The sequence below is a fragment of the Lagenorhynchus albirostris genome, chromosome 6 (assembly GCF_949774975.1).
Source record: "Lagenorhynchus albirostris chromosome 6, mLagAlb1.1, whole genome shotgun sequence".
Taxonomy (NCBI): domain Eukaryota; kingdom Metazoa; phylum Chordata; class Mammalia; order Artiodactyla; family Delphinidae; genus Lagenorhynchus; species Lagenorhynchus albirostris.
This window is the reverse complement of record NC_083100.1, coordinates 121221949-121238229: the sequence shown is the minus strand read 5'-3', so window position 1 is coordinate 121238229 and position 16281 is coordinate 121221949. Positions and strand designations below refer to the sequence as shown.

Genomic DNA, 16281 nt, shown 5'->3' with positions numbered 1-16281 from the left:
AGAAGGATAAAGACACAGTGACGTGGGCAGAATAGTGACCCCTCCGCCCCTCGGCCACCAAAGACGTCCACATCCCAATACCTAGAAGTGCGAATGCGTTGGGTTGTACAGCAAAGGGGAATTAAGGTAACTAGTCAGTTGACCTTAAGTGGGGAGATTATGCAGGAGGGCCCGACATAATCCCAATGGTCCTTGAAAGTGGAAGAGGGAGGCCGTAGTGATGCGTGTGAGAAGGGCTCCCCCGCCCTTGAAGGCTCTCCCTGACGCCTTGAAGGTGGGTCTGGGAGCCAAGTTGTGTGGCTGACCTCTGAAGCTGAAAAAGGCAAAGACGCGGATTCTCCCCTCGGGGCCTCTAGAAGACACCTTGGTTTCAGCCCAGTGAGAGCCATGCGGGACTTGTAACCTAGCCAAGGCCTGAAGCAGGAAGCTGGGGAACAGAAAGGCAGTTCTAGGGGCAGGAAGACACAGGAGCAATTGAACTGGATTCTTCACAGAGAGCACCATGGGCCTCGGGGCAGGAGGGAGGCTGCGCACCTGCCTCGGCTGGCCCTTCTCATACTCAGGACTGGCTGCATAGTGTGTGGAGCTCACGCACAGTGAAAATGCAGGGTCCCTTGTTCAAAGTTAGGAAGACTTCTGAGACAGTGACAGGGCTCTTCTGAGCCTGGGGCCCCATGTGACTGCACAGGTCACGGGCCCACGGAGCCAGCTCTGCTTATAACTATCTGTCACTTGGTACTGATGGAGTACCAGGGTATTCAAGAGCTTCTCCTTGGGTCCCCGGCTGCTGACAAGCTGTTTGTCTGGTCTCAAGCCACAGCTCCCTTGAATCTCACCCAGTTCTCCCATGGCTGTCCTTTGCCCCAGACTTTAAAGGGAGGATGTGCCCGGCACATATTAACAGAAGCCCCTGTCTGTGCTCCTACCTGCCTGGCCGCCCTCTGAACTGGTTCCTTCCGCTGTTGCTAAGGACGTTTCCACATCCACAGGTGGGGCCCCAACAGATCTGAGAGAGCTCAGATTGGAGACAGGAATCATAAGCAGAATTTTTATCTGAAATTGGAGCAAAAGGAATAAACTGCACAGTTCCTAAAATGCCCATGTTTCTGGCATTTAGAATCCCTGTTGACATTCCTCCTGGAAAAACCTATATTCTTGCAGGACCCACATAAGATTTACCCACGTGTGACTCCACGCACCCACCTGCCCGGGCTCCCCGTTCCCGCCTGCCCAGGGTCTGGGGCTCTGTGTTCAGTCTGCTGGATCCAGCTGAGGTGGGCCCGAGTTCACCCCGTAATGATTTTCCATTGCTATTTTCCTTGGGCCTGAATTTCTACTTCTATTTTTATTTTTGTTCTTCCCAGGAGCAGTTTGCTGTGTCCTTGCTGTAAGCCATTTTTTTGTTGAAAGAGATAGGGCAAAAACAAACAAGTAGACAAACCAAATCCTAGCTTTAAAAACAAAAAGGCCGCTGAAGACATGTCAAGGCCTTCCTGCTATTATCGAGCGAACTCTTTCCCAGGCTGGTCTGAGTTGCACCCAGACTTTACATTAGGCTTTGTTCCAAGGGGCTGGAGGTGCCAGAGGGGAGACTGCAGCCCGAAAGAGGTTCAAGGAAAAAGGCTCCATTTACAGGCGTGCCCACATCATACAGTTGGCAGTGCTGAGCTGAACGGTCTCCCAGCTTCCAGGGGAAAATGAGAGACATTCCCCCTACAGCTTCCCTTTCAAGCTCTCACAGCTGGAAGGGCCGGACAGCCAAGTTCCTCCCTTTTCAATGCGGGTCGTCACTCGGATGCCAGGATCTGCTGATCTATTCGCCAAACACCCAACGCGAGATCACGTCTTCTCGCTTATCCATCATTAAACGCTCCATTTAATGCAGAAGAACCTCACTTTCCCTTTTCCTCTTCTGCCACAGCTAAAAGAGAACGCCTCCACCAAGAGATAAAAATTACAAAGGAAGTAAAAGAAAGGAACACGATTTCTGAGCAGGCCCCTCATTTGTAATTCCGCACCAGAGGCTATGCGTTTCATCGAATCTGAGAACAGGAAGGGGGCTTGGGGACCCTCTTGTGTAGCCCCCTTATTTTACCGATGGAGAAGCAGTCGCCTGGAGAGGTAAAGTGGCTCACCCTGGACCACACAACTAGTCAAGGACACGGGCAGTACCAGATGCACATCACCCGACTCCAGCCTTTACCCGCTGCACCACGGACATCTTTATCAGACCACAGTCACAAACTCCTGTGCGATTTAATGCCCTTGAAGAAGAACAAGGTGAGAAATAGCCCCGCTGCTTCTAGGCTATTTTAAACCAGCAACCCCAGCAGTCACGCTAAAGAGCCCAGCTTATTTTTCTTGTCACACGGAATCAAAGCGTTTCAGGCAGACTTTCCTAACTCACAAATAAGCTGTGTTCCAACAGTGTGTTTGGAATTTGCTATTTAGGACGCAGCATGTGTTTTCTTCCCGGGAAGTCACATGATCCAATGTGGTTAGAACCCCGGGCCAGGTCACAAAGGCTGACTTAACCAAGAAGTAACCACAGTGGAGTCGAAGCAAGCCTTCACCCTATACTTTCCAAGCAAAGGCACATTCCAAGTTTCAGATGGAACTAGTGGGAACACAGCAAGCCCACCAGGGCTCCGGCAGGAAGAGGTCTGGCTCAGATAAGAGCTAAGAGGCCCCAGGGCTTCCCTGGTGGCACAGTGGTTGAGAATCCGCCTGCCAATGTAGGGGACACGGGCTCGAGCCCTGGTCCAGGAAGGTCCCACGTGCCGCGGAGCAGCTACGCCCGTGCGCCACAACTACTGAGCCCGAGTGCCGCAACTACTGAGCCCGTGTGCCGCAACTACTGAGCCCACGTGCCGCAACTACTGAAGCCCACGCGCCTAGAGCCCGTGCCCTGCTACAAGAGTTGCCACCGCAATGAGAAGCCCGTGCACTGCAAGGGAGAGCAGCCCCCGCTCGCCGCAACTAGAGAAAGCCCACGCGCAGCAACGGAGACCCGATGCAGCCAAAAATAAATAAATTACTGAATTATTTAAAAAAAAAAAAAGGAGCTAAAAGGACCCAGAGAACCTTGAAACTGGGCACGCACTTCGGATGAGGCTGCAGCTGGGGTCACCTCTGCTAGTGAATGGCTGGGCTAGTTCCTCAGCTTCTCTGAGCCTCTGGACAGATGAGGGTGATTATAACACCTCACAGGTGAGACAGAAGGACAAAAGGAGACAATGCACAAAACGGCCTACTAAAGCGTCTGGCGTCTGGAGCAAGCTATCGTTTATTACTGTAGCTGCTCGGCGGAGGGGAGGGGTGGCCCTGGCAGTCTGAGTGGCTGGGGTGCCCCACTGGGGCAGGGGCTCTGTGGTGGAGTAGCGGACCTGAGGTGGCAAGGGGGCCCTGCGCTCTCAGCCGCACGCCTGCGCCTCGGGTAGCAGCGGTGGCAGCAGCCGTGGCTCCACCCGGCTCGGGCTGCGGCGGAGCGGGGCCCTCGTGGGCCCTCCGCGGCGACTGGAGGGACCTAGTTATTGAAGGGCCAGGCCCCACGGTGTGCAGCCTCTGCAGTCATCCGCCCATCCCCAGGGACGATCTCCCGAACCTCTCACCGTGTTTCTGGGCCCTTTCAAGTCTCATTTCAGTGACTAAATGCACCAGCCAGTGTAATAATCAAACTCGAAACTGTGTTAGATTTAAGCTCTGCTCCCTCTTCCTGCAGAATGAGGCCTGCTTCAGGCCTAGACACCTGCTTCTTCTCTCCCCCGCTCCACCCCAAGCCCCATACTCACTAACTGGGTTTCAAACCATCTGGGGTCACACCTACAGGTGGAGGTCCTGGGGGCTCTGGCACTGACCCCTCTGGGTCGTGGGCTAGAACTGGCCAGACCAACTTTATGGTCCCTTAGCAGGTCCAGCAGAGGGGGTCTGCCTCGCCCTAGGGTGTAGATTCTTGGCCTCTTCTAAATGGTCCTCTCTGAGACCTCTGCTTAAATGGAAACCCATCCTCAAACATGGGCCAGAGGAATTTTCAGTGCCGTGTGCGTCCTGAACTGTACGGTCCCTCTGGGTGCTTAAGGACACCTCAGCAGGGATCTTTGAGAGAGAAATTTTGCAGCTGGGTGTAGGCCATGGCCTGGGTTCAGATCTTAACTCATCCTTTCATTGCCTTGGGCTGTGTTACCTCGAGCGGTTTATTTAGCATCTCGTGCCTCCATTCCCTCACCTGTGAAATGGGTTGACAATGGTCCCTACCTCCTAGAAGACCTAGAAGATGACAAGTTAACCCATGTAACACAGTGTCTGGGACGTGGGAACTGCATAATAAATATTAGTTCTATCGACATTATTACAGCAAGCTGGCATTGGGTAATAAAAAACTATAATAACTTTCAAATCTGTTGCAGGCCTGTTTTCTCAAGCTGTTTTCTCAATTTTAAAACAAATTAATGAGTCAGTGTTGCAAAGGCTCCAGGGAAAGGGCATGCACTGCTGTGGGGAGTTTTATAGTCTCCCTGGAAGGTCGTTTAGCAATAAGTTTCAAAAGCCCTACAAATGCCTTTGACCCAGCAATTCCACTTCTAGGAACTTATCCTGAGGAAACAGAGAACTGGCTAAAGATTAATGTGCATGAGTATTCACTGCAAATATACTTAACAAGGAAATGCTTGGAAACAATCTAAACATTTTAAAGTAGGAGATTGGTTAAATTTTGGTTCATATATACAATGGAATGTAGTACCATGCGACTATTAAAGGTGATATCATAGATCTATATTTATTGACATGGGAAGATGTTCATGATATGTATAGTGTATGTATTTATAGAGTGTACATTTAAAAGTAATGTGTATTCCAGGATTTTTCTGAGCATAGGGATTATTACCATCTAGCTGAAATGAGAATGTATATATAATTTTGTAACTTGCTTTTAAAAATTTTTTTTCGCTTAACATTATGTAAGAACAATTTAGCACCATAAAACAAGTTTGCGTCTGCAAACTTCAACAGTAATAATACCCATCAAGTTGATGTTGCACGATTTAGATAATCATTTATTATTAGAGCAGGTTATTCCAAATGGTTTTTTGTTAGCAACATATTGTTAACATTTTTGTGCATAAAATATTTTTTCATTTGCAGGAGTAGTATTTTCTTAAGAGTAACACCCCAAAGTCAAATCAAAGTGTGTTTGAGGGGGATATAAATATTTTGAAGGCTTTCAATGTATGCTGCTTTCCAACATGGTTATCCCAGTTCACACCAAGCCTAGGTCTGGAGTCCATGCTTGTCCATTTAATATAGCTTGTCCGCTCTTCTCTGCAAAGAAAGGAGGTTGCCCTGCTCACATGATGCCTTTCAAAGGTTTTCTGTTTCAGCTGAGGAGATCACCCTGAGAGTGACGCTCCTATCCTGATGAACTCTGGTGGTTCCAGATGAAACTGTGCACCAAATTACCACAGGTACAGAAAAAAAAGTATCCCACGGTAACCAAACCCCTACACATACTCACCAATAGATGGGTCTATATAGAAGAATAATTGATTATGCAATATTAACTCAACAAAACATTTCAGCAACTTTTCAATACTTCTTTTTAACATCTTTATTGGGGTATAATTGCTTTAAAATGGTGTGTTAGTTTCTGCTTTATAACAAAGTGAATCAGTTATACATATACATATGTTCCCATATGTCTTCCCTCTTGCGTCTCCCTCCCTCCCACCCTCCCTATCCCACTAAATACTTCTTTTTTAAAAAAAATTTCAGTTCAAGCTATCTTAAGCGCTTTTGGCTTGCTCTTGAGTAAGCCTTTATTTCTGATTAATTTTGTATATTTTTTCCAGAATTCCTTTTTTTTCAAGACCAACTTTAAAAAAAAATTTCACTGGACTATAGTTGCTTTACAATGTTGTGTTAGTTTCCACCGTGCAGCAAAGTGAATCAGCTATACATATACATACATCCCCTCTATTATGGATCTCCTTCCCATGTAGGTCACCACAGAGCACTGAGTAGAGTTCCTTGAGCTATACAGTAGGTTCTCATTAGTTATCTATCTTATACATAGTATCAATAGTGTATATATGTCAATCCCAATCTCCCAATTCATCCCACCCCACCCCTTTTCCCCCTTGGTGTCCATGTGTTTGTTCTCTACATCTGTGTCTCTATTTCTGCTTGAAAAATAAGATCATCTATACCATTTTTCTAGATTCCACATATATGCATTAATAGATGATATTTGTTTTTCTCTTTCTGACTTACTTCACTCTGTATGACCGTCTCTAGGTCCATCCACGTCTCTCCAAATGACCCAACTTCATTCCTTTTTATGGCTGAGTAATACTCCATTGTATATATGTACTGCATCTTCTTTATGCATTCCTCTGTTGATGCACATTTAATCTACCCTTTTTATTTATTTATGTATTTATGTATTTATTTTTTGGCCATGCCACACGGCTTGCGGGATCTTAGTTCCCTGACCAGACATTGAACCCGCACCCTCAGCCATGAAAGTGCGGAGTCCTAACCACTGGACCACCAGGGAATTCCCTCAGAATTCTTGGTAATACAAAATTCACATGCATTAAGAAAGAAGCATCTTAGTGGAAGCCTCTGACAAAAATTGACTAGAAGCAGCTTCAAAATGTCAAAAACCCTCTTGTTCTATCACAAAGGAAGCTAAAAAGTCTAATTGACAAAAGCATGTAATTAAGGGAAAGAATCGTATAAAAAATCACAACTAAGAAAATATAAATCATGAAAATGACAAGACAATATCATAAGAATCAGATCATGCCCAAAGCAGTACTTCATTAAGAGGAAGAGAGAAGTTTTGAGCATAAATAACGTGTTTGAATAACCCAATTTAATGAGGAAGAAAGAATCTTATGGATATATTTTTTAAAGATTTGCATTCTTGGTGATTTGATCACAAAATATTGACATTAACAAGGATAGCACAGACTCATAATAGGCCACTACTAAAAGGACACTGACCAGACAGTGTCAGAAAATAATCTAGCAGAAAATGTAGCTTATATATAGCGCATTATAGCGATTTGTCCTTTAGTTGAACACTACAAATATTATGTTATTTTTCTGGATTTTATGATGTTTGTTGGTATTTGTTAGTTTTTAAAATGTTGTACTTCCTTGTGATTTCCCCTGAATCAATATTCACATTTATGCCTAATTTGGACTTCACCATTTAATTTTCTTTTTCTCAGAAAGGGTCCCAGTCTGTATAAGCCTCAGGTCCTCCAAACGTGGATCTGCCCCGGCTGAGAACATACATGCCTGCAAACATTCTCAGAGAAGATTCCAGAGGCAGCTCTTCTCCGTCATCATACTGGGCGTGCTTTGTAACAAGAAGGCTTAGCATAGCCAAAGGACCTTTGTGAAGGAGTATACAATGGCAGGAAAACTCTCTCTCCATAGCTTCTGCAGGTGAAATAAAGGGTTGATTCACTGAAGGCCTTGACGTTCAACACTCAAACATTTACTGAAGATCTTCTACGTATACCAGGCACTGGAGACACAGGTAAATAAGAGGATGCTAGTGAAAGAGATGAATACAACGGAGAAACCAGCCTGAGACACAGCGTCCCCAGCAAGGCACAACCACAAAGCAACTCTATTCTTCCAGCCGCTGTCATTCAGTCCAGCGCCAGGGTCTGCTCCTTCCCCGGCTCTGCATGATGCCTCAGGCAGACAGCGTCCCTGGGTCCCTTTAAGTCACACGAATAGTGGCTGTTTGGGAGTCTGGTCCGGGTGATTATCCAAATACTCAGTGTCACTCCAGGTGTCTCCCTCCGTCCTCCAGCTTGGAAGCGGCGGTGGTGGAAGGGTGGGGGGTCATCTCCTGCAGGGACCCTCCCTCCTTCTTCCTTCTCCCACCCACCAGCCGGGGTTACTGATGAGGGGTGGGGTGGGGGAGGGGCAAGGAGCAGCAAGGATCTTATTTGATTGCTTCTGCAGTGACATGACCTTGGGGTCCAAGAGCTAACGTCCATTTGGGCCACTTCTGTGGATTTCCTGGAGAAGCCACAAGGATTTCTGCCACAAAGTTTCCAACTCAGTGTTGCCAGATAACATACAGAATGGCCAGCTAAATTTGAAGCTCAGATAAACAATACTGATACTTTTTTTAAAGTGTATCTCTATTTGAGATACTGCATGTGATGCATTAAAAATGTACTAAGAGCCCATTCATCGCTTATCTGAAGCTCAACTTTAAATGGCCACCTTGTGTTTGTGGCTGTTAATTCCGGCAACCCTAATCCAGCTGCCGTTTTCACTGTGAGGTCGTGGGGTGTGTGTGTGTTGGGACGGGGTTTGCAGCCGCCCTCCAGCTTCTGGTTTTCTGGCGGTCCGTCTCCCTGCTGGTCCCTTTGCCCTCCCGGCCCAGGCAACCCTCTGGGGTGGGGTCCCTTTCAAGGAGGCTCCAGCCAGTCTCCCCACTAGTGACCCAGGTCTGGTCCACGGGAACCACACACCTTTGCCTCACTGCCCTCAGGGACAGGGCAGTGTTGGCCCAGCGCAGTCCCGACTACTTGGACCGGTCCTCACGTTTCCCCAAACACTTAAAGGTGCAAGGAAACCCCCCCCCCCAGAAGCCCCTCTCACTCACCTGGAGGAGAGGGGGAGGCAACTGTCTGCCCTCCCCCACGGAAGGGCACTGGGGATGTGGGAACACAGCCTCCAGCCAACCCTCTCTCTCCAGGGAAACCCTCTGACTTGTCCTTCAGAGGCTGGAAGTGGGGAGGGGCTAGTGCTGACAGATGGAGTTTCACTTTCTCTGAGCTTGACCTGCATGGGGTCTCAGCACCCCACATGGAGAGGGGGCTTCTCTCCCTTTGAGGCCTCTGCTGAAACTTCTAAATCACAGGAAAAGTCCCCTTTAACATCCAGTTTTATGCCCTTCCTATGAAAGTAGTCCAAGTGGAGCACAGTGGGAGCTGGGGAAGAGCTTAGGTAGCTGGGTCTGGGGCAATCAGGAAGGGCTTCCTGGAAGAGGAGCCACCCGGCAGGCCAGCATCCAGTGCCGCTCAAACCTTAAAGCGCCTGTGATCCCAGGAATTCAATGAAAAAGCAGATTTGAACAGATACACACCCCTATATATAAAACAGATAAACACCAAGGATTTACTGTATAGCATAGGGAACTATAGTCAGTATCTTGTAATAACCTATAATGGAAAATAACCTGAAGCTGTACAGCTGAAACTAACACAATATGACTTTTTTTTGTTGTTTTATAAAGACTTTTTTAAAAGATTTTTTTGATGTGGAACCTTTTTTTTTAAAGTCTTTTATTGAATTTGTTACAATATTGCTTCTGTTTTCTGTTTTGATGTTTTGGCCCCGAGGCACGTGGGATCTTAGCTCCCCGACCGGGGAATGAACCAGCAGCCCCTGCACTGGAAGGCGAAGTCTTAACCACTGGACCCCCAGGGCAGTCCCCTAACACAACTTTGTACATCAACTATAGTTAAAAAATAAATAAATGGGAAAAAATTATTTTTAAATCAGATATGGCTTCGGTAGGCCTGGGACTCTGCATTTCCCGCAGCTCAGCTGCTGTCCCCACAGGCACATTGGGCAGAGAGGGGGTTGCTCGGTCCCTGGGGTGGGGTGGGAGGGGCCGGCATGGCAGTGTGAACACAGGAGGAGTTCAGGGTGGGTCAATGCACCTTTGTGGGCTCAGCCTGCAGGTCAGAGGCTGAAAGGGCCCCAGCCACGCTGGTGGGAGGGGGATGGGGGGTTAGCAGTAGATGAAGGTCCAGGAGGGTCCAAACTACACCCGGCAAGGCTAGAACAGGAAAAGCGGCTGAGCGGGCCCTAATTGTGTCAGATCTTGTAAAAAACCACTTTACCAGCGGGCCTGCTTAATTGCGTTTCACAAAGCCGTGTGAGTGTTAATTACGTGGTGAATCTGACGGCTTGACTGCAAAGTGCCTGGGACGCTGGCATTCAAGTCTTACTTTGCACAATGCCCTGGTTTGCCTGGGTTCATGCAACACTGTGCCTCTCAACACGCGTGGGAGACGCAAGTCACCTGCTGCAGGTCTACTGTCACAATGTGACTGAGTCCTACCCACACATGAACAGGAAAACGGATACTCCCCTGGAGCCTCTGGAGAGGAGCACGACCCCGAGGCCACGTGGGGACCCGTGTCCGACTTCTGGCCGAACTGTACGTAAACTGTGTGGTTTGCAGCCACTAAGTCTGCAGTGATTTGCTGAAGCAGCAGTGGAAAACCACTGCCCTGCCAGGAATGACGTCCCTCTTACTTGACAGAGGAAGGCCTCTGGCCTAACTCTGGGGGAGCTTCCCTGGACTGTCACACCCAAAGGCTGAAACTCCCGGAAGGAGCTGCTCTCTTCTCAGAACAATGAGTTGCTTGTCAGCCTGGGAGAACAGGATGATGAATCCGCACCGGCAGGCCCTCCCTCGAGGGCAAGTTGGTCCTTGAAAGCTCTCCTTCTGTCCTGCTCCCCACCTGGCTCATTTGGTCTTCTAGCTTTGTGCGGAAAGCCCTCTCAGTTCTTCTTGGAGAGCAAAGCCGTGTGGACATAGCAAGCGGAGTCCCCACACACCTCCCTAGGTGACTTTGGAGAGGGACCCCTGCCCGCGTGTCTCGAGGGCACCTTCATTAGACCCATGGGGCAGTCAGAGCAGGAAGGGATTTGGAGCTGGTCCAGCCCCGCCATGTCATTTTGCACAGAAGGAGGGAAGGAAGGAAGGGATAAAAGGAGGAAGCTGGGGTCAACAGCTAGAAAACCCCTCTTCCAGGGGCAGGATTCCAATGGATGGCGTGACATGGAAATTAAGAAGGCAAGGAGAGCTTCCCTGGTGGCGCAGTGGTTGAGAGTCCGCCTGCCGATGCAGGGGACACGGGTTCGCGCCCCGGTCCGGGAAGATCCCACGTGCCGCGGAGCGGTTGGGCCCGCGAGCCATGGCCGCTGAGCCTGCGCGTCCGGAGCCTGTGCTCCGCAACGGGAGAGGCCACAACAGAGAGAGGCCCGCGTACCGCAAAAAAAAAAAAAAAAAAAAGGCGGCGAGGAATGTTGGGAACTGCGGGACATGGTGCCATCAGCCAAGAGGGCATCCCGGAGGGCTAACAAAGCCGTCACCCCAGGAGCCACCAGGGCTCAGAGAGTCGAGCAGCCAGGATGGGCTGGTACAGGGCTTCAGTGGCTTCTGTCACCTCCCTGGCGACCAAGGTCACGCACCAGATAAACAGAGCTGCGAGGACCTCAGACTGCAACTTCCACGAATGGTCAATCTGTTCAAGCCACGAAATGGACACACTGTTTCTTCCACATACATTGTTTTCTAAAGGTTAACTTAATCTCTCCAGAAGTGAATGAACGTCCACCTGCTGATTTTCTGAGCAAATTCAACTTTCTCTCTCTCGCTCTCTCTCCATTTATAACATGCTTTCGAGCCTGTTTGTGAGTTTAAATCCCCCAGCATTGGGCCAGTGTCCGCTTTGCCCTTTGTGGCCGGCAAAGGAAGGCTGGCTCAGGTACCCTCTTCTACGGGGGCGGCTTGTGTCCTCCGAGGGAGGCCTGAGGTCCCCCTTTGGCGGAGTGGCCATTGGTGAAGGGGCATCGCTTGGGCTCAGAGGCGGAGGAGCCTCGACGCTGGGCTTTGCGGGGCCCCCGCAAGGCTCCGCCGCGCGCCCTCTGCAGAGCCTTTTAGGAGCCGCCCCGACCTCAAAGACTCCTAGGCTGCAGAAGTATTAAAGTAATTCCTTCGGCACACACTGTTCGTCTCCCCTGTGCCAGGCACGAGAGTCCTGGCTCCTCCCTTGAATCTTCGTCCCTGCGGGCTCAGGACACCGACCCCCTGGACCCCAGTTCTTCGACCTCCCAGCCTAGCACAGGAAGCGGCCTCTCTTCGTCCGACCTCTTCTTCCTTCCGGGATCTATTTTTGATCCTCCTCCTTGGCTCAGTGGGTGCACGGAGCATTCCAGGCCGGCCTCGCGCGCAGGCGCCTGACCTCCCCCGCCGTGGCCCGGATCCTGGTCCCCTAATAAAGCCCTCGGAGCTGCAGGCCAGGCTCCGCAGGGGACCGCGGCAGACCGCGCGCTCGCCCTGGCACCGCCGAGGCCCCCAGCGGGCCCGGCATGGCAGCCCCGACTTCCCATCACCGGGGGCCCCAGACGGCAAGCACGGGATGCACAGCTCCCCCCAGGTAGCTCCCGTCCGCCGCACGGCCAGGCCCCGCCAACCCGTGACGCTTCGCGCCGGAGCTCCCTTTCTACCCCGCGAAATGCTTTTTCAGCGGTGCGTTCAGACAAAGGCTTCTGCAATCTGCAGCGGGTCTGTGCGGAAATGTGGGGAAACGGCCATGCGTTTATTTCTGTCGCCCATTGTTCGCTAAGAATATCCAGGTGTTCTCATAACGGAGGGACCAGCCAGCACAGGAAAGCGTGTGGGATGGTGGAAAGGATGCCGAACTCAGGATGAGGAAAACAAGCCCCACAGCCCCGAGCTCAGTGGCCTCAGCAAATCTCTTAGTTCATGAGCCTCACTTTCTTCCTGTGGGGAAAAAAATGAGCCTCCGGTACGTGCTGTGCCGATCTCAGAGGGATGTGCTGGCAACCCAGCGCGGGTCCCACCTTCTCTCAGGCCCCAGCGGCTGGAAGGACAGATGAATCCAAGTTAAAGACGTCACAGCTCCTGCTTACAGCACTCCTCCACGGAAGTCTCAGTAGAGATATTTGGGGCGAGGCTCCCGGGGGTGTCTCAGGAGAACCCCCCAAAGTTTCTCAAGCGCCTGCGAGGCCCTCCATACAACTACCCATATTCCCTGGGGAGGCTGAATTCCAGGGTTCTCAAAGCTGCAGATACCAAGAGGTGTCAAAAAGGATCTGTGCGCTCTCCGGCGCCCCACCGGGTCCTACGGCCTCACCGCCCCAGCAGGGCGCGCCGGGAGCGTGGAGCCCAAGCACGGGGCGAGGGTGCAGCACCAGGCCCTGGGCTGGGGTCTCACCGTGCCCTCACCGAACCCGGACGGCTGCCCCCTGACATGAGCACCCACGTGTCCTCACTCAGCTGGTGGTAGTAGGCGGCGGGGCCATGTGGTGAACGTTGTCGTTTTGGCTACTTAGCGTCTGGATGTACTTACTCTAGGCTTTCTTCCAGAAGTTTTGTACTTTTCTTTTTTTAAAAAAAATTCTTTTGTTGACGTAGAGTTGATTTACAGTGTTGTGTTATTATTTGGTGCACGGCAAAGTGACTCAGTTATACATATATATACATTCTTTTTCACATTCTTTTCCACGACGGTTTATCACAGGATATTGAATATAATTCTCTGTGCTCTACAGTAGGACCTTGTTGTTTATCCATTCTGTGTATAATAGTTTGCATCTGCTGACCACAAACTCCCACTCCATCCCTCCCCAACCTCCCCATCCCCTTGGCAACCACAGGTCTGTTCTCTTAAGTCTGGGAGTCTGTGTTTTGTAGATAAGTTCATTCATGTCATATTTTAGATTCCACATATAAGCGATATCATATGATATGTGTCTTTCTCTGACTTACTTCACTCAGTATCTCTAGGTCCATCCATGTTACTGCAAACGGCCTGATCTCATTCTTTTTTATGACTGAGGAGTATTCTATTGTATAGGTACCACATCTTTATCCATTCATCTGTCCATGGACATTCAGATTGCTTCCGTGTCTTGGCTGTTGCGCAAAAGACACACTTCTCTTAGAGGGTCTGAGGTTAGAGAACACCCTAGACGGCGTGGACCCCTCCCGGGAGCCCCCAGCAGGTTGTCTCCAGCCACTGAGAGCAGAGACGGAGGCCCAGCATGTGGTACGACAAGACGCGGACAGGAAAAAATGAGGCGGCTCAGTTTATAGTGACGTGAAAAGTTCTCCAAGATTTACTGGAAATGAAAAAAGCAAGCATGATTGTTTGATCAGATTTGTATAAAAAATGAATAGGTATGACTTAGCAAAACACAGATGGATAACTTCTGAAAAGAGACACAGAAAACAGCGAACAGGATTAGGATAGCAAGGAGGGAGATTTTTTACTTTTACATTTCTTATTACGTTTATAATAAAAAGTGAAACTGATTTGTAAACAATCCAATTTCTATGGCATTTTCCCCAGATCTGGGATGGGTGTGGCTTCAAAATCTTTTTATTTTTTTTTTATTTCTGTTTGTTTGTTTCTTTTTCTTTTTTTTTTTTTTTTTGGCTGTGCAGCTTGCGGGATCTTAGTTCCCTGGCCAGGAATCAAACCCACACCCTCATCAGTGAGAGGGCAGAGTCCTAACCACTGGACCGCCAGGGAATTCCCTATTTTTTTTAAATTAATGTATAGTTGATTTACAATGCTGTATTACTATCAGCTGAACAGCAAAGTGATTCAGATATATATATATATATATATATATATATATACTTTTCATTTTCTTTTCCCATACAGGTTATTACAAAATATTGAGTAGAGTTCCCTGTGCTATACAGTAGGTCCTTATTGATTATCTATTTTATATATAATAGTGTGTATATGTTAATTCCAAATTCCTAATTTATCCCTACCCCCCTTTCCCCTTTGGTAACCATAAGTTTGTTTTCTCTGTCCGTGAGTCTGTTTCTGTTTTGTAAATAAGTTCATTTGTATCATTTATCATTTTTTTAGATTCCACATATATGGATGTGGAATAAATTAAATAAATTCTCCCTATGATTCTCATGTGAAGCCAGAGTTGAGAAACCCTGTGTTAAGGTCTTAAGGTCCCCAGCGGTGTATTAACTGGGAGAGGTGGCGTGATCTGCTGCTCTTGTAGGATGAGTCACCCTCTCAGATTAGCTCCTGGGGGAAAAGGAGGCTGACAGAATTCAACAGACCTATGTGATGTGTTTCAGGGGACAGAAGTGAGTTTCTCAAGTAGGGCACCCCAGGGGCAGCCAGAGGGCACTGGCCTGTCAGCTGGGGCTGCCAGGGCAAAACATCACAGACTGTGTGGCTTAAACAACAGAACCTTATTTTGTCACAGTGCTGGAGGCTGCAAGTCCCAGACCAAGATCTGGCAGGCTTCAGTTTCTGCTAAAAGCTCTCTTCCTGGCTTGCAGACGGCCACTTTATCGCCACATGACCTTTCCCCTGAGTGTGATTGGATGGAGAGAGCGCCCTGCTGTCCTTTCTTATAAGGACACGAATCCTGTGGGATCAGGGCCCCACCCTTAGGACCTCATTTTGCCCTAATTACCTCCTTAGAGGACCCATCTCCAAATACAGTTCCATTTGGGGTCAGGAGTCCAACGTGAATTTGGGTGCCGGGGGACACAAAATTCAGTCCATAACAATGCCCAAGAAGTGGAAAAGGGAGAAGTGGAAGACAGGCCGGCCCACAGGGACAGCCTCAGAGGCCTCACTTTGTCTCCAGAGCTGGCCCTGTTGGCCTCCATCTTCTGTTCTCCCCACCACCAAGCAAGGACTTGTAACTTTGGAACCCACAGGCAGTTAGGGTATTTGTTTTATTTGGAAGCCCCCAAATTATGTTTAAAAATAATTCTGCGTTTCTTAAGAAAGACAGGTTGGGGGAAAACATCTGGAACGAAATAACATCCAACAGACCATTGACATAGACCAAAAGAGAAAAAAATAAAATAAAACCACTCCAAATTATGCTGTTCTTAACAGTGCCAGGAAAGGCATGAACGCACGGAAGGGGTAGCAGTGGGAGGGAAACAAACTTCTAACCAGTTGCAAGAGAATGTGGCGGAAGCCAGCGTGTGGGTAGGTGTGGAAGCCAGCGTGTGGGTAGGTCTGGGAGCCTTCACTCTCACATTACTTAAAGAAAGAATTTTCATTTAAGTCATTTTGAGTCTTTCTCAAAAAAGTAACTTTTATGTGTGGTTCTAAATTACAGACCTGAGTCAACTCTGAGGAACTTCACACAAGAACTTGGTATCCAAGTTCCCCTCCTCCCCAAAGCCCTGGCTCCACGGGCTTTGTCCTGCCCCCAGTAATACTGGTTATCCTCTAAGGATAAGTGTGCTTCTGGGAGACGTCCTCCTCAACAGCCGTGTCGCTGTGTGAGGCTCTGATATAATAAGGAATATATATTCGCTCTTTATCCCTGGTTCCTGGCACAAGAGCTTCTAAAACCCCTGGAATTTCCTGCGTGATTGAGGTGCCTTTGGTAAACTAATGAGTTGACTCTCAGCTGAGGGGCTCCTAGGTGGCTTCAGGATGGGGGCCTGAAAGATCAACCATGGATTAGAGGATTGGA

At 49.0% G+C, this 16281-nt stretch overlaps 1 protein-coding gene across 2 annotated transcripts in view; it reads left to right on the top strand.

Annotated features, from left to right (window-relative positions):
* TMEM177 (transmembrane protein 177) overlaps positions 1-9286 on the top strand; it is a 40558-nt gene extending 31272 nt beyond the window's left edge. The window contains exons 1-2 of one of the 2 annotated variants that reach the window (XR_009541219.1): positions 3964-5462; positions 7236-9286. The gene's annotated coding sequence lies outside the window, so the exon portion shown is untranslated. Of the gene's footprint in view, positions 1-3963; positions 5463-7235 lie in introns of those variants that run through there. The other variant, XM_060153161.1, reaches the window with a different exon arrangement.
* The last annotated feature ends 6995 nt before the right edge of the window (positions 9287-16281 follow it).